Here is a 22,654-nt window from a genome sequence, read left to right on the forward strand (position 1 = left end):
TGCATCCTAGAATACTCAGGGAGCTGACTGAGGAGATATCAGAGCCATTAATGATTATCTTTGTAAAGTCATGAAAGATGGAAGAGGTTCCAGAGGACTGGAAAAGGGCAAATAGCGTGTCCATCTATAAAAAGGGGAATAAGGACAACCTGGGAAATTACAGACCAGTCAGCTCAATGTCAGTATCCGAAAAGATAATGGAGCAAATAATTAAGCAATCAATTTGCAGACAACTATAAGATAATGTGATAAGTAACAGTCAGCATGGATTTGTCAAGAACAAATCATATCAAACCAACCTAATAGCTTTCTTTGACAGGGTAACAAGCCTTGTGGATGGGGACATGTGGTATATCTTGACTTTAGTAAGGCTTTTGGTTCATTCTCTCTCCCTCTCAAAATATATATACAAATATATAAAAGAATGGGTGAGGGAGAAAAAAATTTCTCCTTGACCTCCGAGGATAGGATAGAAAGCAATGGGCTTAAATTGCAGCAAGGGAGGTTTAGATTGGACATGAGGAAAAACTTCCTAACTGTCAGGGTAGGTAAGCACTGGAATAAATTGACTAGCGAGGTTGTGGAATCTCCATCATTGGGAATTTTAAAGAGCAGGTTGGACAAACACCTCTCAGGGATGGTCTAGCTAATACTTAGTCCTGCCATGAATGCAGGGGACTGAACTAGATGACCTCTCGAGGTCCCTTCCAGTTCTATGATTCTATTAAAGGAGGAGAAATACCAAAGGACAGAGGCTGAAACTGTTACAGTTCAGAGTGAGTGATGGTTATATATTTTTGGGTCCTTGGGGCAGTCAGTCAAGAGTCAGGGGTCATCAGGGTTGCTGGTTGTCATCAGGCCCTCTCCATTCCAGTCTGTATTCAAAGAAAATAGGAGCTTTTGGGTTTCTGGGCCAGGCTCACTTAGTGTCTCTCATTGGGCTTCTCTGCACTTCTTCCGTGCCTAGCCAATGCTGCTGCTCCAAAATCCCCAAACAGGCCTGCACTCAGCTGTGATGTATGGCAGTCACAGCCTGTTCTATACATGGCTGTGCATCTGTTTCTGCTTCCAGCTTCTCTCCAGCTTCCTGCTCACCTGGTCAGAGGAAAGCGGTGTGAAGTGGGGTGAGGGCTGATGAGAGTTGTAGTCCTCTGCTTAGCAGATCCAACACACTACTTTCTCATCACTAAATGAGAACCCAGAGTTCAAATTTTGTCAGTGCTCGCACATATTTTAATCTAGATACATTGCAGTAAAAATGTATAAATAAATCAAGTGTGGCTACACCTATGTGAACTTCAATAAAATCTACCCTGTGGACAATGCTTTAAACACATCAGAGTTGACATAGAGACCTACCAATAGTCATTTAAAATAAATTTATCAGTTAGCAGCCTTCTAATGACAAAGATGAAAGGCATAAAATAATATTTAAAAGATAACTTACAGCAACACATTAACAATAATAGCTCACTAATGCGAAGGAAACAAATTCATACTGTATTGCAGAAGACTTAGTAGCTACAACAAAGCATTGTATTCCTTATATATGTAAAAATAATCAAGAGCAAATACATCCCAGGGTGGCCTGAGAGAGCATCTGGGCTTCTATCAATCAAATGTGTCTACTTTCCTTAATATGGAATGTTTCCTATCTGAGAAAACTAAAGAAACAGTGAAGCCTCTGATAATGGGTAGCACAGCATTGCTATTATAGATGAAAAATGAATGCTGATTCATCTATTCATCATAAGAAACAGGTTCACAAATCAAGAAAGTGATCATAAAGATCATATGACCACTTTGACTTTGGAGGGTTTCATAATTGGTCACAGACTTTACAAAAAAAAAAGTATTCTATTCGCTATGCAGTCGTACAGCTAGTGAAAGATTATGAAACTAAACTGCAGAGTACAGAAATAAGAAAATTAAACTTTTTTATGGCTTTGGCAGCAAAGGCTTCTATCAACAATTAAATGAATTTGGATATTGTTCCCCGGTCACATTCATGATACCGTCTCCATACCACAACCATCGTCCACCCAATTGCTCTTGACCACACACTAGCACCTTTATAAGACTGGGATACAAGTGGGAATAATGGGGGTGTGTGGAAAATTGACACATCTTCTTTCATGCCCCATGAAGGTTATCTAGAACATATAATAAGTCTTAAGGTTCTGCGGAGCCCTCTCTGCATGGTGGTGCTGACTGTTAGAGGCCTGACATTGCGCCTCCAGTGTAGATGGCTCTAACCTACTAAGAATCTTCTAGAATCCGCAGAATACTGGATGGACCCTGCAGCCTGCTCTGAATGGGACTCAGGGGAACATTGTAGAATTTCTCTCTTAGAGCCCCTCTCATAGCTTTTCTTACCCTCTAGGTCAGTGTATGTCTTATCTCCCCCCAACCCCTGCTCAGTTCACAGGCTGTTACAATTGACTCCTTTTAGCTCTGCAGCTCCCTAGTTTAAATCCCCAATGTTGGCCAGGATGGAAATTGTCATGTTTTCATCCACATAAGAGTTAATCTGGCCCTAAGAAAATGAAAATGAGCTCTTTTCCATCCATGACAAAGTCTGTATTTGACATTCATCAGATTACTGGAATGGATATCCCCCAAATTGTTTACACAAAATCCAGTATTAAAGGATTCTTTTCCATTTTTTTTCTAGTTGAGAGGGAGAGAGAGTCTGCTGTAGGTGCTTTTCTTCCTTTTTTAGCTATAAAAGTTGCTAGAATCCAGTACGTTGTCTCAATGTAACATCCTTCATGTTTACATTTTGTTTGGTTTTCTTTTTTGTGAGTGTGCTCATGAAGATGTCTGATTAACAGTATTGTTGAAACTCAGGCACAGTATAAAATTCTCCATTCTCTGCTGCCTAAACACCTTGACTGTGACCTGCAACACACCAGTGAGTTCAGTCTTTGATTCTTATGGTTTTTTCCCCATAAACCAACAGGAAAATGTGTATTTTTTTCAGTCTTGATTACATATCTCAGATGAAGAAAAATGACAAAACAGCAACATAATTAGGCTTGGAGGGAGAACATAGTGACTCATTCTTTTAGCAATTCAGTCTGTGAACTGAAACACACAATGGCCGTGGCATCTCAAGCAGTCTACATTTAAAGGTATAGTACACAGAAAACAGAACATTTCCTCATAATTACATATGATTTTGGTTGGTAGGGAGTTCAGGAAGCTAAAGCTATTTGTAAACATCATTCAATTTGTATTATATTGATAACATATTCAAGCACGGTCTTCCAATAAACATAGTTATTCTATCATAGAGGAAAACATCCTAATTTTTTTGATAAACTTGCAAGAAGTATTAGATTTAATTTATCTTCTAAGAGTATATAAAACACAATAGACCTACTCTAAAAATCGTAGTCATTTTTTTTTCAAAATTATCATTGGTTATATTTATTACAATAGTGCCTACAGGCCAGCCAAGAATGGGGCCCCATTGCATTGATATCTGTAGATTTCATTTAAACAAGCTAGTAATACTGTTGTCCATTAGCTCGGCTGGCAGTAAGCTTGCCTCTGACACAGAAGACCATTAATTCAATTCCTCCTTAGGAAGTCTGCTTGTGCACATTTCTGAAAGTATTACCAAGCAATAGTGTGTGAGTGCTGCAATGCTAAAGGCATTGCTATGACTTAGATAAGCCAATAAATTGAGGCACCACCTTCGATGACTGTAAAAATATACATTTGAAATATTTCCTGGCATTTATCAAAAGACAGGCTAAATGAAATAGTCTCCTTGTCCTGCCACACATTTTCTCTTAATGGAACAGTCCAAGTCCATGTTTTTACCTTATTCTGAGCATAAGAGCTGCCACATTCATCTACAAGGCCAAGGTCTGACTCATTATTGCAAAGAACTTTGGGATGCCTTGTGTGTGAGAGCTACTGTATAAATCTTTCCTTTCTATTTGTTAAATCAACCAGAAGACTCCATCCCAATATTCTTGACTCTTGTCTAAGCAGAGGCAACATAAATGCTTGAAGTCTGGTCAAAATTTTCCACCCATTTGAAATGGTCTTTCAGAAAACAATTCATTGATAATGATGTGAATGTAATGTAAGGGCTGTCAATGGATATTGATGGCACTCGTCAAATACTACTATTTATCATTTGTATTACAGTATTTCCTAGAAATCTGAACCAAGTTGGGGCTAGATGTAATGCACACACACATACACATAATCAAACACAGGTCCCCACCTCAAGTAGCAACATGAATTTGAAAATCAGTCACATCCAGATTCAAAGAATGCTCTAACACAGTGCTTAAGTGCATACTATTTTTTTCTGGACATACTTTGCTTATCTTGTAATTTTTTTCATCCTTACTCATAATCCTAAACTCAAGAGTGCTTGGGATTCTATTTGAACAAGAAGTAATTTGATGACATTTGCTCTGAGAGAATTAAGTCTTTTATTACAAAAGCAGATTCTGAAAAATCAGTGGTGCAGGACAACTAGCTGTTTTGCAAGCTCTGTTATCTAAGTAATGAGCTTGTATTGATTTAAGTGACTTAAAATACCTTTTCACTGCAAACATAAACAATATCTTTTCTTAGAAACCTCTTAGATATAAAATCAAATGAACACATAGAGATGGCTTCTGATTTATATTAATATTTAAGATCCTCCCTTTAGCAGTCTCAAGACTACATGTGATACACCAATGCAATAGATACATCTTGTTAAGTGAACTCTGCTAAAACAGAATTTTTCTCGTAGTTTGACAGCAGAAAAGTCAAGCATCTGGGATTTTTCAGAAACAGGGTTTGCAGTTTTACCATGTTCTCATTTGTGCCTGAAAAGCCTCATGCTCCATTTTGGGGAAAAAGGACTGTTACTGTAAGATATAGCATTGGGAGTTTTCTACACATATTGACCCACAGGTAGACTAAATAGACCCACAGTCTATGAGAATAGTGGGATTCATATTATTGATTGGATCTACATAGTCTGTATATATTCCTGCATACATACGAGCTTATACATGTATTATGAAGTGTTTTGCAAGTGCGAGTGGTCAACATGCCCGTCTTTGTTTTGGTCCTGTTTTCATGCCTTTGTTTGTTTGTTTTGATTCTTCCATTTAGCAGGTGTTAGAACCATGCCTAAAGCTGTGGGAAGTCTTGTTGACTCATTGTGAAAAGTGCAGATCATTAACTCCACCCTTAATAAAAGTGTGTGTGTGTGGTGGCTTTCTAATAAGAAGGAGCTAGGTCAGAGGGATGTTAGAATCGGGAAAATATAGGGACAGCCAAGCTCCCTGAAGAGTAGGCTGAGGTTTGTGTGCATTTTTTTGTAGTAATGAAGTCAAACTGAATCTGACTGCAGAAATGAGGCCTAACTGTCTACAGAGGGAGAACTGTGAAGCTGACTATCTGCAAAGGACTGTAAAATGCATGAAGTACACAAATGGGGGAAAAAAGGAAGAGATTTTTTTCTCTTATCTTTCTGAAGTGTAGTAATTCTTTTTTGGTGGGTAATAATAATGGAGGGAAGCATGAAGTTGCCATTGAATCTAACAGAACACAATTTGCCACTGACAATTTAATATTCCAAGTTAATAAATTGGCTTCTCATTTGTGAATTTTTGAGGAGAGGGCTTGCGGGACGGTTCCTGGGTTTTGATGTTTTGTTTTTGTTCGTTCTTTGCCAAAAAATCTTGGTCCACAAAATGGAATAAACTGCACTTGATACTTCCAAATTTGCCAAAGGATGACCCATGGTCCTTCTATTTGTTTTTCTTGCCTTCCCCAAAATGGTACTCACTTCACAACTGTGTTTCCATATTTAAAAGCCTGATGGAGGTCCAGTCTGATCACAATGCCTTCTTAGAATGATCCCTTTTGCCTATGTTTTCCACAGTGATGGCCTTTTGCAAGAGAAATTGATGTTCTTACCCAGTATCTGCACAATTTCTATGCCTTTAGGTTCACAAAATTCTAACTGCTGTCTCTCTGTGGTGTATTTAGCTCTCAGCCTGTTTTTTGTTTTAGCCTTTATGTACCATTGCCATTATTTGCATATACACTTTGCACTCTATACCCCAGACACAGTTTGCAGCTGGTGTTTCGTTAATTAAATCTAGATATATCTATTGCTTTTTCCATGCATCTTCAAGGAAATATATCTTTCTGTGGTAACACCAGAAGAACTTGTTTCCAAGAATATATGGTCTCATGCTTTGCTCATTGTCTTCCCCTAACAGCTTTCATTGCATAGTTAATTGCACAAATGTTTCAAAGATTTCTTTAGTTTCTTTTCCCTGGCATATGTGTCTAGCAAAAACCAGGTCTGCTCTTAGCATAACATATGCTCTCTACTTATCAAAATATTTATTTTTTCATTACTTTTGCATTCTACTGGCTGATTTTTCATGTGCTATAGATGTCTCATAAATTCATACTATTAATTTAGCTGCACTTTCCTTCAGATTTTGCTTTGTATGGACCAGAAAATAGTGACATAAGCTTTGTCTGTACATCCTCTCCTTTCCTGTTCCTGGAGACATGACAGACTCTGGGTGAAGGGAAGCTATTAATAGCTGTATCGTGGTAGAGGACAGTAGATTCCATCTGTTTCTGAAACCATGGAATATTTTGTATCTTTGTTTAAGCATGTTAGAAAGACACCATTTGTTACTAGAACTCTAGCTTCCATCTGCTCATTCTTACTCCAAAACATAAGTATGGGTGATACAAAAAGCAAAGAATGTTTCAGGAGACCAGAAGGTAAACAATGAGTGAGATTAATGAAAATAACAGTAGCTCATTCTGTTACACCATTATAACAGATATTTTAAAGTTATTTGAGATCCTAATGTGTATACCTGTCATTCTATTCAATATTAAGAGTGCTCTCTGCATCAACCACTGCATATTAATGAGCGAATCAAACTAAATACCGTTAGTGGGACAGAAACATTTATGACTATCTCCCATAAAGGATGTCAATGAGTTAAAAGGATATATTTTACTGGATAAGCCGGAAAGGGTTAGGAACTCTACATTGATTGCACAGAGGAAATTACATCTGCTAAAAATGACCATTTAGAGAGTATAATGCCGAAAAGCCTAGTTTCAATCCCACTGAAGTTGTAGCACAAACTGACAAAATCAGAAAATCCAAAGGTAAGGTCACCACTCTGTCCTTAACTCAAACTACTTTGATAAAAAGAAAATTGCAGGAGTCTCATGACCTTAATGTGTTTCCTCTTAATTTAAGTGCATTTGGGGAGTTTGTATAAGTCAACATACTATGCATGAGCAATTGTACATCTACTCTAATATAAAAGCTAAACCATTTACAATGAAAATGACTGAGACGGCATCAGATGGAAGCATTCATATCAGAATTCTTGGGTCTGATTCTCCTCACACATGAATTGCACAACAGGGGGCACTTCAATGGAGTCACTCTAGATTTGCACCAGTGTAGGTGAAAAGAGAGTTAGGGTCTTAGATTTTCAGTACTACTTAACCACAAGCAGAAGGAAAGGGGCATAATGTACATATTTAATGCTTTAAGATAGTCATGGGGGATTGGTTCAAAGTTGCCATCAAAGTTCGTTAAAGTTGTGGTTTTGGTGACATCCGTGTGTCAGCTTGATGCTCCCCTGGGGTCTTGTATCAGGCTTCCCCTAAACCTGTTTTCTGAGGAGATTGAAAACCTGCATCTGGTCACCCTCAGAAGGAGTACCAGCCCTCGGTGCAGACTCACACATAAGCTCCAGCACCTTCTTCTAAGGCATGCAGCCTACCTTCCAAAGCAGCGCAGCAGCACAGAAGAGATGCCATAGATGTCACTTAACTCTCGAAGGCTGGGGGGCTGGCCAGTACAAATTCGAGTGGTGGTGTGACTATTACAACACCCGTCACTCAAATTTGGCCTGGCTATCTTTCCATAATTCAGTGGCCAGGCCAAATCTGAGTGACTGGTGTCTCAACCTGGTGCATAGCATCACAACACCAGCAACTATTAAAAAGTTGAAGTGTTTATTTAAAAGTTGCAGTTTCCACAACAAAAGAGTGGCCTGTGATTTCCTTACAGCCTTATGAATATTCCATTTATTCAGTTTTTATCAAGAAGTTGTTTAACTAATTATTTAATTAAAAGGCTTACCACAATAGTAGTTGAGTTCATCAATCATATAGGAGCACATGCTGATACACTTACTTAAATTTAACAGCACATTACTCTACAGGTAGTCCCATTGACTTCAATTAAACTACTCATAAAGGAAGGTTCTACTCAGTGAGCGTATAAGGGGATCAGAATCTGGTGCATAATCTGGAGTTTGTAGATTAATTGTTGCATAAGGGATAATGCTGCTCTAGGACCTGGGGGAGCTTATGTTTCTGTCTCCCAGGCCTCCACCCAACATTACCCCATATACTTGAGCAGAATTTTAGCTGTCTTTTAAAATTTAAAACAAAAAAAAAAACCCTTCTGGCTCTGAGGCCATGCAAAAGTGACCAATGGAAACCAATCCCACCTCAGCAGTACGAATGGGTTCATGTATTCATTGGAAATCTGGTAATGTGTCTAATCAGTGTTGGTGAATGAATGTCAGTGGGGCATGCACACTAGGGGGTATTGTGGAGGAAGCAGCAGGACCTAGACAAATTGGAGGATTGGGCCAAAAGAAATCTGATGAGGTTCAATAAGGATAAGTGCAGGGTCCTGCACTTAGGACGGAAGAATCCAATGCACCGCTACAGACTAGGGACCGAATGGCTAGGCAGCAGTTCTGCGGAAAAGGACCTAGGGGTGACAGTAGACGAGAAGCTGGATATGAGTCAGCAGTGTGCCCTTGTTGCCAAGAAGGCCAATGGCATTTTGGGATGTATAAGTAGGGGCATAGCGAGCAGATCGAGGGACGTGATCGTTCCCCTCTATTCGACACTGGTGAGGCCTCATCTGGAGTACTGTGTCCAGTTTTGGGCCCCACACTACAAGAAGGATGTGGATAAATTGGAAAGAGTCCAGCGAAGGGCAACAAAAATGATTAGGGGTCTAGAGCACATGACTTATGAGGAGAGGCTGAGGGAGCTGGGATTGTTTAGTCTGCAGAAGAGAAGAATGAGGGGGGATTTGATAGCTGCTTTCAACTACCTGAAAGGGGGTTCCAAAGAGGATGGCTCTAGACTGTTCTCAATGGTAGCAGATGACAGAACGAGGAGTAATGGTCTCAAGTTGCAATGGGGGAGGTTTAGATTGGATATTAGAAAAAACTTTTTCACTAAGAGGGTGGTGAAACACTGGAATGCATTACCTAGGGAGGTGGTAGAATCTCCTTCCTTAGAGGTTTTTAAGGTCAGGCTTGACAAAGCCCTGGCTGGGATGATTTAACTGGGACTTGGTCCTGCTTTGAGCAGGGGGTTGGACTAGATGACCTTCTGGGGTCCCTTCCAACCCTGATATTCTATGATTCTATGATTCTAAGCAAGGAAAGCCTCATGTTAACCAAAGTGTGTGGCACCGTAGAGCTCTGCCACTTGTACTATTCTTCCTCTGTGCCTGGGTTTGCCGTCCTCTGTGCTAGTTCTCTGCTAGGAGAGAGGATGGATCGGTTCCATCTCCGATTTGCTGTGAAATCAGAACGTTAGAAGTTGAAGGTCTCTCTAAAATAATTCAAAAAGATAACCTCCATAGACTTTCAATCATGTCTCTAGCTAGAGTAATGACTGTTGGGAGAAAGGGGTGTGATTAAGGGCTAGGAAGAACTGACCAAGGGCCAAAGTAGTCTGGCAGTCTGTGGCGGCTGCTGCCAGACCAAGCACTAATCAGTTTGTTTTAATAGTAGTGATAAGCATGCCCTGATAAAAATGCTGCCTGGGGAGATGGTCTGTTTTTCTTTATGGACACTTTTTATTTTTATTATTTTCCAGGAAATTGGTATTTTAATCAAGCTGCTGGTTTTTTGTTTTTTTTTCTGAAAGAAAAATCTCAGTGACACTTGGTTAGGGGAGGATCAGTTACATGTTAGGTGAGATTATGAATTTGGGATGCAGCTCTGAACACCTGTTACTGTGTTATCTGCATCACCCTGGAGTATTGCCTGGAGGCACTACAACATATCTGAGTTCCAATCCCTCCCCTGCTTCCTCCTTGCTTGGAGTGCAGTAGGATGGAAGAAGAGAGATTTAGTAATTTGCCACTTTCTTTACACTATCAGCAAACTAAGGCAGACTCATGCTGGCTCAGTAGGGGAGATGGAGCCAAGGCTTAATCCATTCCCTACCTGTCCCTGCCCACTTCTTCTGGGTTAGAGGAGTAAGTGGTTACATGGTATTTGCATTATGGTTTTTGTTTGCTTTCTGTACAAAGCTTTTACATGGCTCTGTTCTCTATAACCATGATTCCATTCCACAGAGGCTGCAAAATTGTGTACAAGTGAACTCCAGTGAAAAAAGGCCAGTTTGAAGCTCCAGGAAATGGCAATAAACTTGACATGAATGCAGAATTTCTGCCCAATTTCAGCGTGAATGTGAAGAATGCATGAACTGACTTGTATATAAGAACTACTATGGCAAGAATATGACACTTTTTTGTTTTGTTCTAGCATGATTTTAAAAAAAATCCTTGAATCTGCACAGTACATCTGGGCCTGGATTTCTATGCCAGATAAGGCAAGGGTATTAATGTCATTAGGGCTGATATCCATCATAAAAATATCTGCTAGATAATCTATTGAATTAAATAACATTGGCAGGTTTTTGCTAGCAGTTTCTTGCTCTTTGCTGAACGAAATCTCTAGGCAAGACACGAAAATTTGCCCTGTCTTTTTGGTAAAACGACTAAAGTCACTACCAAATTCTAAGAACATTGTAATGTTTTAAATATCTGTCTAATTACTATTTCTCTGAAGTTTTATAGAATTTCTTATCTGAACCTTATCAGATGATATGACAATACTTGACCTGAACTGGAAAAGAAAAAGCAACGTATGCACAGCAAAAGGGATAGTGTGCTCCAGTTTTGGTTTCCTTCCTATTTTTTCAACTGGCAGTAGTCAGAAGCATGGATACTCACCCACATCTACCTACCACCGTCTGAGTCCCGACCAGACATTTGCATCCCATTTATGAGCTAAGGTATTTTTGAAATTGTCAGGTATATCTGAATCTAAAAAATACTGGGATCTGTGCATATACCCTGCTATATTCTAGTGTGTTGGTGCCATTGTTTTGTCTTACGAATTTTCAGAAAATTCATTAAAACAAAGGTCAGGCAGAACAATAGGTCAAATGTATCAGATGGGATGATAGGTAGAATAGGCTCTTAATTGCTACATCATGAAAAAACAAATAGTAACTCCCCGTAAGAATGAAGAAAGAGCATTTACCATTCTGTTTCATTTAATTGGTCCAAGTCTAGTAGGCTTTCTCCTTACAGTGAGGAAAACTAATGCTTCTGAGGTATTAGGAAATAAAGCAATCTCATCATGCAGCTATCCAGTTGTGCAAAGCTATCCTTGCATGTGAAAAATTCCTTGAACCCTCCAATGATTATTTTATAAGCTGATGCATGGTTTAATTCAGACTCAGTTCTAAGGCTTGGGTGAAGGTTCACATACAGTCTCATTGTATACATTTATATAACATATTTAATTATAAAGCATAAATTTCCATTGCTGGGTTGTGTACAGGTGAGTCCTGGTGGCCTGTGATATGCAGGAAGTCAGTGAATCACTTTACCCACCACAAAAGTGCAGACACGTCTGAGATGACTGTAAATTACTCATAATGGCACTAAACAACATTTTAAGTCATGAAGTGAAGAAAAATATAGTAATTGGAGACTGTAGTAGAATTTAGGCAGGAAGAATGTAATTGTCAGAACTGAAATTTGGGCAGGCCCCACTGGCTTAATATTCCTGACCAAATAAAAAGGGATCTGTAATGACTGCAAGTGATGAGGGCTTCAGTTTTACACATGATCTGAAAGACAGTAGGAGAGTAAGGGCAGGTCTATACCGTGGTAGTGTAGACATAGCCTAACTCTTAACACCATGTTGGGACATGAGGTGATTCTGAGGGATGTACTGCCTATGGAATCATCAATACCGCTTCCTGCAGACACTGAGTGATCCTTGGAAGTTCCCTATCCAAGCACTGAACCAGCTTGACCCTGATGAGTGTGTGGCTGCAGAGTAAAATATGAACTGATTTTTCCCATTCCCAGTTTGAATCTAGCAGCCATTTACTACACCATTCTCCAGTGTGTTTAATTCTTTCTCCAGACAAATGAAATGTACTGAGCTCTTTTGCAAATCTGTCAGTATGTTTCTAGCCCAATATGACACGGGGAGTTTTTAGGTGAGCTGGAATTGAACCTAATCTCCTGAATTCCAGACCAATACTTTAAACACAAACCCATCTTTCTTGTTCTTTTGTTCTGCTCCTTTTTTCTTTTTTTCTTTTTGATGCAATTTTCAAAATTTAATTGCTTCTGTTTTTTTTGCAGGCACAGCTTGCACTTTCAGTTGAAGTACCAGTGCATAGCTCAGTGGTTGCATCTCTACCTTCTGAGTGTACAGATCAGGTAGATCCCAGACTTACCATAGCAGTTCACTTTTATGGACAAACAATCTTCAACTGCAAAACAGGAGTCTGGGCCTCATGGGGATAAATAGATTACTTTACTCTCTGACTGTCAATGCAGCATCATTATGGACTAATAAATTCATTAAACATATTAGGAATTACCAAATGGTGATATCAGAAATATTCAAGATATTTCTCCCCATTCTTTGGAAAGAAACAATTGTGGGAGATGTGTGGACTGTATTGTCAAATATTGACTTTCATATATTGCATGTAATTAATCTGATTTAGAATTTCAAAAGACTTGCAAGGATTTAGATACATATTCCGTTAAAAGGAATGGAAGTTCCTATCCTGCCAAACCCAAACATGAGTCTGCCCTCAGAATATTGAGATTTGCTTAAAACGCATGATATCTTAATACAAATGTTGATTCTTTTTATTCCTCTTCTGATTTTTGAGCTTTTAGCAGTCATATTTTCAAGTTTTTTCTCCAGGAACTGGAGGGTTAGAAATTCACTTTCTCTTCCTAGCCCCCTCTAACTCCCCGCCCCCAATGAAAGGTGAGATTTTTCACATAATCAAAAGATTCCAGTTGCTGGAGTTTTAAGAAAAGCAACAAATCACAAGACTGCATCTAGCTATTTGCTTTGGAAATAACCTAACACAACTTTTAAAAGGATACTGTTAAAAATCCTATTTACTTGCAGATGGTAATAAAACACTAGATTATTAAAATGAAATAATTTAAAAATATAATTTACCTTTCCTTAACATGATTACTTTTCACATTTCCATCAGCTTAGCCAACACTTGTCAGTTTTCCTTTCATTTGTAGTCCGTCTGTTTTGATTCACTAACAGAAGGCTACAGTCTTTGGTTTTGTTAATACTGAGGGGAAAAGGTTAGGGTTTTTTTTATATATTGTTTCCTTTTCAATTAAAAAAGTCATAGGAACATTTCTATCAGTCTTAGGTTTTGTTAAGGTTTGGTGGGTTAAGTTTAATATTTTATATTGCTTGTACTCTTTTTTTTTCCAAATAGAACTCTCTATAAACATTATATAAATAGTTATAAAATAGTTGTAAGTCCAGGCCCTGCACTGGTGTAAATTGGCATAGATCCATCAATGTCAGTTTCTCACAAGTACACCTTTTCAAATGAAAACAACATTCCTGTAGTCTAGGGGAAAAAAGCAACCACAAATAATGGGCTAATGCTGCATGAAGCTAGGATGAGGCAAAAGTTAGACTGGAAAGGTTGATGAGGGAGTTTCTATTACTTTATCCCAATTCAGCAATCAGGATTACTGTCCCTGTGCAGGGATGGAGGCACTGGGGTCAAAGGCACTTGTGGCTCAGGCACCTCCTACATTGGGTGCCATCAACCTGCCCTGCATGGCTCATCACCGAAAGGGCTGCTGACTACACTAAAGAGTAAGAAGGCAGAAGAAGTGTCCTACTGGCCTAGCCAGTGCAGGACAAGTTGATGGCAGCCAATGTAGCAGGTGCCTGAGACACAAAGTAGTGTGTGGGAAAGGGTGTACTGTAGGCATAGCATAACACCATGCTGACTTTGTCAGCACTCTTGTGCCTAAGTAGCAAATTTCTGCAGATTCACTAATCTGTTGCACCCCAATTGTACACATTAACTGGAGTGAGTGAGTGCTGAGTGGCTGATTATCTCTGATGTCAAAATGTTACTGGCAAGTTGTTTTTTAAATTGAGGGTGAGATGTAGCTAAAAGTAAAATCTTAAGTGCTGTGAACATATGTGGGCAACAATAGAGAAACTATAACTGAAAACATGAGACCTTTCAGTAAAAGTAGATGCCAGACATACTTGTTTCTGCTCCCCTAGATCTAAAAAAGCGTACTGCTAACATGCAATTAGTATTCCCTATAGGTAGTAAAAGAAATCTTCCCCTCTGCCCTCTACAATATGTGTACTGAAATTCATTTTGACTTTTAATCATTTTCTTGTTTAAAAAAAAAACAAATTAGGAAAAATAGAAGTTCCCTAGACCTTTTCAAGTGATTCATTAAAAACAAAAAAGCATGTTTGCCAAGATGCCTTAAAATTGTCAGATTCCCAAGTGTAGCGTACACTTTTTAAAATGTTTACAGATACTGACAGTTTTCCAATCCTGGATAAATGCCTAATCTGTTTGTGAAACAGACTGCCCCAGTTTTCATTATTGCTGACATCAGTGGTTAAAGTGCATGCAAGATTCATCATTTTCCCCCTGTGGTATAAAAATCACTTTCTTTGAAAAATAATGTATGGAAATTACTTTCCAGTCACAACTTCCCTTGAACAGAACCCTGTTGAAGGCTTTCCCCTTTATGCAGACCACCAAATTGGTGCTTAGAAAATGGGATATTATGGATTGCTTGGTCTTTATGTAGCCTTTTCTAAATGCATTCAGTCTATGGGAGCTCTGTGTGAGGGCAAAAGGATAACATTGTGTTGGAATCTCCTGCAGTGAGATTGGGTGCCACAGAACGGAGAGCCTAGAGAGCAGATAGTGAGGAGCCTATCTGTGCAGCCACCATGATGTCCTGTATCCATGCTCCAGGGAAGGACTGGGCTCCACTCTTCTGCTCCTAGTCATGCAGAGATGAAGAGACAACAAGGTATGGCTTGGGAGAAAAGGAGCAGAGCAACACTTACATGCCTCCAATTAGAATGCTGTTGAGCTCAGCCAATTTTTCTATGGATGAGGTTTTGCTTAATGGGCTAGATTTCAGATGTCTGCACTGTAGATGACTTCTCCTTTCCTTATGTCCCCTACTTCCCATCAGTGGTGATGGCTCCAAAAGAGCATTCATCTCTCTGGCAACTTGGTGTTTCTAGGTTTTCTTCATCTCCAGAACATACCTAGATCCTATTCCCTTGTTTTCATTCTCTCAAACCCCTTTTCACTCTGACCCAACAGCCCTGGACTCCATCTCCCTTCATATTGCCATTATTCTGCTCCCCTCTCCCAGGCTAAGGACCTTTCACCAATCTTAACCTGCTTCAGCAACCACCAGCTTAATGTTGCCTTCTTCCCCAAGTCAGATTCCCACCCTGTTTTCCACTTCCTGATCACATTCTTCATTTGGTTACACTTCAGATGCCTGTGATACCATGCCTCATGCTCTCTAATCTTCCATATGCCAGTAAATATGGGCAGAGCCTTACTCTCTTACTGCAGAGCCCTTAGGCTTCATTCACATCTTCCACATAAATAGAACTTTGCATTCAGCTCTCCCGGTATAGCCTTTATCCTGTCTGCTCATGGTTTGAGCTACTAAAACCTTCACTAATCTCTTTTATTGCTATGCATTGTGAAGCTATTTGAACTGTTTTCCTTTTTAAAGGGGGGGGGAACCTCTTATATAACTGAATATTTTTCAGCAATACATTTTTAAACCTTTTTTTTTTACTTATGCGTGTTGTAATGCCCGCTCCACTTCTTGACGAGCTGTCCACTGACAATTTAGCAATGAGTATAAAGCCATATCTTCCATTTTAGCTCTTGAGATGCCATTTGCAGTCTCAATGGTTTTTGGCTTTTTCTTTCCCCTTTTACACAACCAGTCTCCCTTCCTCCTTCTCCCTCCACTCACATAAAATACATAAGTTCTTCTTCGAGTACTGTCGAGTAGAGAATGCTCCACTGCAAGTGCACCTGTGCCTGTGATCGGAGGTTTTTTTTTTTTTTGTAGCAATGCTTGTTCAGCCGTATGTGCACCCCACGCATCCTTGTGTTTCATGCTGAGGCTATGTGTGGGCAAACCACCCTCAGTTCCTTCCCAACAGCCTCTGGCCAGAGACAGATCCCATGTGCCTGTTTGCTATAGTATTCTGTAATTTGTTAGGTAGCATTTAGTTAGTTATCTTATAATGTGTGTAAATAACTATTGTTGTTGGAACAATTTTCCCCTTTTTTTCTTTGCCTTTAACTGAAAAAAAGAAAAGGTATTACTAGATACAGTTAAATAATAGTTAAGAGCTTTCCCCCTTTTTAGGGGTCTTTTTTGTTATATTACTCAAGTCCTGGGATTGCTGGGATATAAGGTACCAAAGTCCTCAGTAGAGGTAGCCTTGACAGCTGCCTATAAGCCAGAGGAGGTAAGGAGTAAATCTCCAAGAAAATCCGTCACTGATGCAGAAGACGACTATGGGGACCTCAAGTCCTAAGGGGAGTTCTGTGCAGACTCTGAGTGATGTCGGTACCACAAAGGCAAGAGGAGTCAGCTGTCTAAGACAGACTTGGTACTGAGTTTGGGTATCTGTACCCAGAGCAGCAGAGACACTGGTGAAGAAAGTTCTAAGCCAGTCCCTGAGAAGGAGGAGTGGAGGTCAATTTTAGACCTTGGCTCTCCAAACAGATTTGTAAAACAGCAGAAATTCAGGATGGTGACCCTTGCAGCAATAGTTCCCTCATTAGATGTAGGAGATTGGGTTGCAACTCTTCACCTATAAAAAACATATTTTCATATCACTATTCACCTTTCACACAAGAGGTTTCTTTGTTTTCTTATCCACAACAAGCCTTACCAGTACAGGGTGCTCCATTTTTGCCTATCTTCTGTCCCAAGGATATTCAGATTTTAATGATAGTTTCAACCCACCTACGTATTCTAGGTGTAATCGGTTTCATGTGTGTGGCTGATTGGTTGATCAGAGGCAAATTGTATCAGAAGTGAAGCAGTGAAGATAATGTGTTCTTTGTTTCACAGCCTGGAACTTCAAATCAATCTCAGAAGGTCCATTTTGACTCCACTTCTGTGTCTACATTTCATAGGGGCTCCCCAGGATGTAGTGACAGGCAGAGCATGCCTATCATCCAGCAGACTTCTCACATTAATGAATCTCATCTCAAGGATTCAGGGAAGTCCTCAAATTGCAATAAAAGATTGGCTTCAACTGCTGGCACACATGTCCTCATGCGTCTTTGTAGTGTAGGATGCCAAATTACATCTCTGAGGTCTATAGGGTTGGCCTTGAATGGTTTACAAACCAAGCAAGCACAGCGTAGGCAGCTTACTGTTGGTCTCCCAGTGAGCTCTATACCCACTCAACTGGTAGAAGGACCTGACCAAGACTTGTGCAGGTGTTCCATTCTTTCAGAATCCCCCTACCATAGTGATAATATCAGACACTTCACTTCACTCACTGCTTGGGGAGGCGCACATATGTAACCTCACATGGTGCAAGGAAATGGTCATTCCAAGAGCTGCTTCTCCACATCAATCTTTTGAAATTGAAAGGAATCAAAAACACTTGTCTACCCTTTCTACATCTAATCAGACCAAAGTCAGTAAAATTAATGACCGACGTGACATGCATGTATTATATCAACCATCAGGAAGAAACACGTTCCCCATCTCTCTATGCCAAGGCAATAAAACTCTGGAATTGGTGCATAGCCAACCAGATAGTGATGGCAGATCTCCCCCAACCCCATTGATGGTATTCATCAGAAAGTATGTGTTTGCACTCATTCCAGACTTTTACCTAAGTTGTCCTCAGAATTTCATATTCATGAAACCATTCATCTTCTGTTTTTCCCCCTCCAGAACCACATCAAACTGCTCAAGGTCATATTCCATACCATAGATGTCAGGAGGCCATTAGTCTTGTATCTACAGAGGACCAAACCATTTAGAAGATCTCCTAGATTACTAGTTTCTGTCTGCAGTGGAAAAAAGTGCTTGGCAATTTCAAAACAAAGATGATCAAAGTGAATATCTGAATCGGAGGTTTTTAAGAGCAGGTTAGACAATCATCTGTCGGGGTGGTCTAGAATAGGTAATACTTAGTCCTGACTGGAGTGCAGGGGACTGGACTAGAAGATCTCTCATGATCCCTTCCAGTCCTATGATTCTATGTATTAAGATCTGTTATGATGGAACCTGTGTTCAACCCCCTTCAAGGGTGGTAGCACATTCTATAGCCTTAGTGTAGGACATACCAGTATCAGACATCTGTAGATTGACATCTTGGTCCTCTGTTCATACTTTATCTAATCATTGTGCTTTAGTGCCTGTGGCTAGATCAGCTGTGGCTGTGGGCAACACAGTTCTCTCTTCTGCACTGGACTCTGCTCTGAACCTCCCAGCTTCTTAGGGGTGTATTGCTTGGGAGTTACCTGAAGTGGAGCATGTACTGGGATGCTGCTTGTGTAGTAACTGGAGTTCACCTTGTGTAGTAGCTGGAGTTCTTTTTAGATGTGTCCCCCTATGGATGCTCCATTATCTACCCTCCTTTCCCTCTGTTTCAGAGTCTCCCTTGCAGGAGGAGGTGGAGGAGGAACTCAGGGTGGTTCACCCATGCAGCCCCATATAGCCTTGGTGTAGAGCACCAGGATGTGTGGAGTGCCTGCATGGGGTATACAAGCAATGCTACCAAAAATCTCTGGTCAAAGGCATAGGGTGCAGCTGCACCTGAGATGGAGTGCCCACACGGGGACACATCTCAAAGAACTCCACTTAATGAACAAGGTAAGAAACCTGTCCTCCTTTCCTCTTGTTTGTTGTTGGATGTCAATACATAACAAAACATATGATTTCTGTTTTTATTTATACAAATGATATATTTTCTGTTTTTATACTGCAGCTTTTTTCAGTAGAGACTTAAACATGAATGCTCTCAGAAAGCTTATGAACAGAGCTGACTTTCTCATTTTATAAAGAGGATATAAAAAGGGTCAACGTTCCTGTAGGAGAATTCTTTTCTGTTGACTTATGACAAACATCCTATCTGGATGCTGCTTGTTGAATGCATCCAGTGAGCTTAAAAAGGCATTTGCTTTGTTAGCATGTATTTTCTTTTTTTATTATTCATATAAATGTATGTACAAAGTAACCTTCAATGTTGTGGTGACTTTTTATAATCCATATCTGAAAGCCATGCATGGCACTGAATATTTTCTTATTACTAATGTAAAGCACTTAGTATCATGCAATTGCTGGATAACTTCATTGGTTACTAACTATGCATTTATTGTATGAATGTTTGGGCACTGTAAAATTTAAATTATAACTTTGCATGCTATAACTGAGCATTACTGAATGTTTTGTTGTTACTGCAATCCAGTGTGGATACTGCATTATGGTCTCACAGTAGCGAGCCTATAATTAAAGTTGTGTCCGAATTTTCAGTTTTACAGTCTGTATTTCAGTGTCACAAAAAAGAATGTGTTCTGAAAAACAGGTAAGTATTCCATAGAGTATGTGAACCAAATTTCAACCACTAATTAATACGTGTGGAATGATGTCCAATATGTATTTTGTGCATTGTGATTTTTAGGAAATTTGGTAAAAAATAGAATGTCAAAAAAGAATAGAATGTCAAAAAAGCCTAATTTACCATAAAGCCCACAATTGCTTCCACCTGTGGCTGCCTGAGCAGTAATGTTGTGACATCAGAGATAATCAGCAACTCAGCACTCCCTCCTTCTAGTTAATTTGTACACTCAGAGGCAGTAGAATAGTGAAGGGTAAATTCCGTCTACACACTTCTCATTTGGGGAATGTTCCTTGACTTTAGCAAAGCTTTTGACACGGTCTCCCACAGTATTCTTGCCAGCAAGTTAAAGAAGTATGGGCTGGATGAATGCACTATAAGTGGGTAGAAAGTTGGCTAGATTGTCGGGCTCAACGGGTAGTGATCAATGGTTCAAAATCCAGTTCGCAGCCAGTATCAAGCGGAGTACCCCAAGGGTCGGTCCTGGGGCCAGTTTTGTTCAATATCTTCATAAATGATCTGGAGGATGGTGTGGATTGCACCCTCAGCAAGTTTGCAGACGACACTAAACTGGGAGGAGTGGTAGATACGCTGGAGGGTAGGGATAGGATACAGAGGGACCTAGACAAATTGGAGGATTGGGCCAAAAGAAATCTGATGCGGTTCAACAAGGACAAGTGCAGAGTCCTGCACTTAGGATGGAAGAATCCCATGCACCGCTACAGACTAGGGACCGAATGGCTAGGCAGCAGTTCTGCAGAAAAGGACCTAGGGGTTACAGTGGATGAGAAGCTAGATATGAGTCAACAGTGTGCCCTTGTTGCCAAGAAGGCCAATGGCATTTTGGGATGTATAAGTAGGGGCATTGCCAGCAGATCGAGGGACATGATCGTTCCCCTCTATTCGACATTGGTGAGGCCTCATCTGGAGTACTGTGTCCAGTTTTGGGCCCCACGCTACAAGAAGGATGTGGAAAAATTGGAGAGAGTCCAGCGGAGGGCAACAAAAATGATTAGGGGACTGGAACACATGACTTATGAGGAGAGGCTGAGGGAACTGGGATTGTTTAGTCTACAGAAGAGAAGAATGAGGGGGGATTTGGTAGCTGCTTTCAACTACCTGAAAGGGGGTTCCAAAGAGGAGAGACCTAGACTATTCTCAGTGGTAGCGGATGACAGGACAAAGAGTAATGGTCTCAAGTTGCAGTGGGGGAGATTTAGGTTGGATATCAGGAAAAACTTTTTCACTAGGAGGGTGGTGAAACACTGGAATGCGTTACCTAGGGAGGTGGTGGAATCTCCTTCCTTAGGAGTTTTTAAGGTCAGGCTTGACAAAGCCCTGGCTGGGATGATTTAATTGGGGATCGGTCCTGCTTTGAGCAGGGGGTTGGACTAGATGACCTCCTGAGGTCCCTTCCAACCTTGCTATTCTATGAATATGGAGTGCAGTTTAGGAGTCTGTCCAGTTTATTTTGTTCACCATTGCTCTACTGTTGGGGGGCAGTCACTATTGCCCTGATTATCATGGCAATGGCTGTCTTTGGTAACTGATATCTTAAAAGACCATGACATAATTACAAAAAAGGGTCTTGAGATGACCTGTAATGAAAGGAGACTGGGTTGGGATAAGCCCCCTACTGTCGTCCTGTGGGTTTGCACTGGGATAAGTTACACTTTCTTTTCAAAGGGTAATTGCTACATGAAAATAAGATACATTGTAGCTCCCCTTCCTGGATATGGTTTATATGTTTCTTACAAATTGTGGGCTGTGGATTTCTGGATGCTTACCTTTATTTTAAAAAAGCTGGGAAATTATAGGTATGAATCCCAACTGAATTTTCAGTTTCACAATTTAAAAACAAAAAAGGTGATTTAGAAACTGCAATAAAAGTGAAGTTGCATAAAATGTTTTGTTTGAATACAGTTTAATTACTTGCAATATATTAGTCAACATGGCACTGAGTGGTGAAATATAAAGGATAACAATGGCAATAAAATACACCAAAGCCAACAAATTTGTAAGTGCTTTATTATTTAAATAGCACACATACATATGTAATTTTTTTCTATTAAAAAAAAACACCCTAAAGAAATTCATAAACCAACAAAAATCATTTAACCTTCGTTAAGGTTGCGCTCATCAATAAATTAAACCATAAAAATTAGGTCATACAAAGTTAAGGATTGAAAAGGATTAAAAGAGTATGATAAAGCATGTGCACAAGGTGGCCAAATTATGACGCATGGGCATGTTTTTTTCTGTCATTTCCTAATTTTAGAATACTTGACTTTGCAACCTTTTAATCATTATCTTTAAATAATGAAAAATAGGAAATTCAGTTGATTGATGATCACAAACACTGATTAGCTAAACATTAAACCAATTCTTTAGTCTGTGAAAATAGCTATAATGTATAAGTTCTGTGGGTGTATTTGAATATGCCAGTTGCCATGATGTCTAGGCTATGCTGGGTTTGTTTTCCAAGACTTCACTTACAAAGTGTTGTATCCTTGAGTCCTATTAAACTACCTAGGCAATGAAATCTGTGCTAAAAGGACAGATGGAGTTTCCCTGGTTTAGTTGCATCTGCAGGTGTCAAAAGGTGATGTAAATAGATCAATTCCACCTGCTCCCCACAGCACAAGACATTGTTTTGGGGGCTTAATGGGGCCAAAGCAGTCATATCTAGAGTGCACTGTGATGTGGTGACCTTAATTAGTGTAATTACCCTGGGCGGGGGGAGGGTGTTACATGTTAGTAATAGTTCAGGTGACTCTTTAGCTGGTCTAACTTGTATTGCAGGATGGTCCCAGAATCTGGGAAGG

General features: G+C 39.9%; 1 long non-coding RNA gene across 1 annotated transcript; it reads left to right on the top strand.

The window, feature by feature from the left end:
* Positions 1 to 11,047: 11,047 nt before the first annotated feature.
* Positions 11,048 to 19,667, top strand: LOC122461403. Its single transcript, XR_006283266.1, has 3 exons — positions 11,048 to 11,139; positions 18,865 to 19,084; positions 19,200 to 19,667. It is a non-coding gene; the product is annotated as an uncharacterized LOC122461403 (long non-coding RNA).
* The last annotated feature ends 2,987 nt before the right edge of the window (positions 19,668 to 22,654 follow it).

Source organism: Chelonia mydas, chromosome 8, assembly GCF_015237465.2.
Source record: "Chelonia mydas isolate rCheMyd1 chromosome 8, rCheMyd1.pri.v2, whole genome shotgun sequence".
Classification (NCBI taxonomy): Eukaryota; Metazoa; Chordata; order Testudines; family Cheloniidae; genus Chelonia; species Chelonia mydas.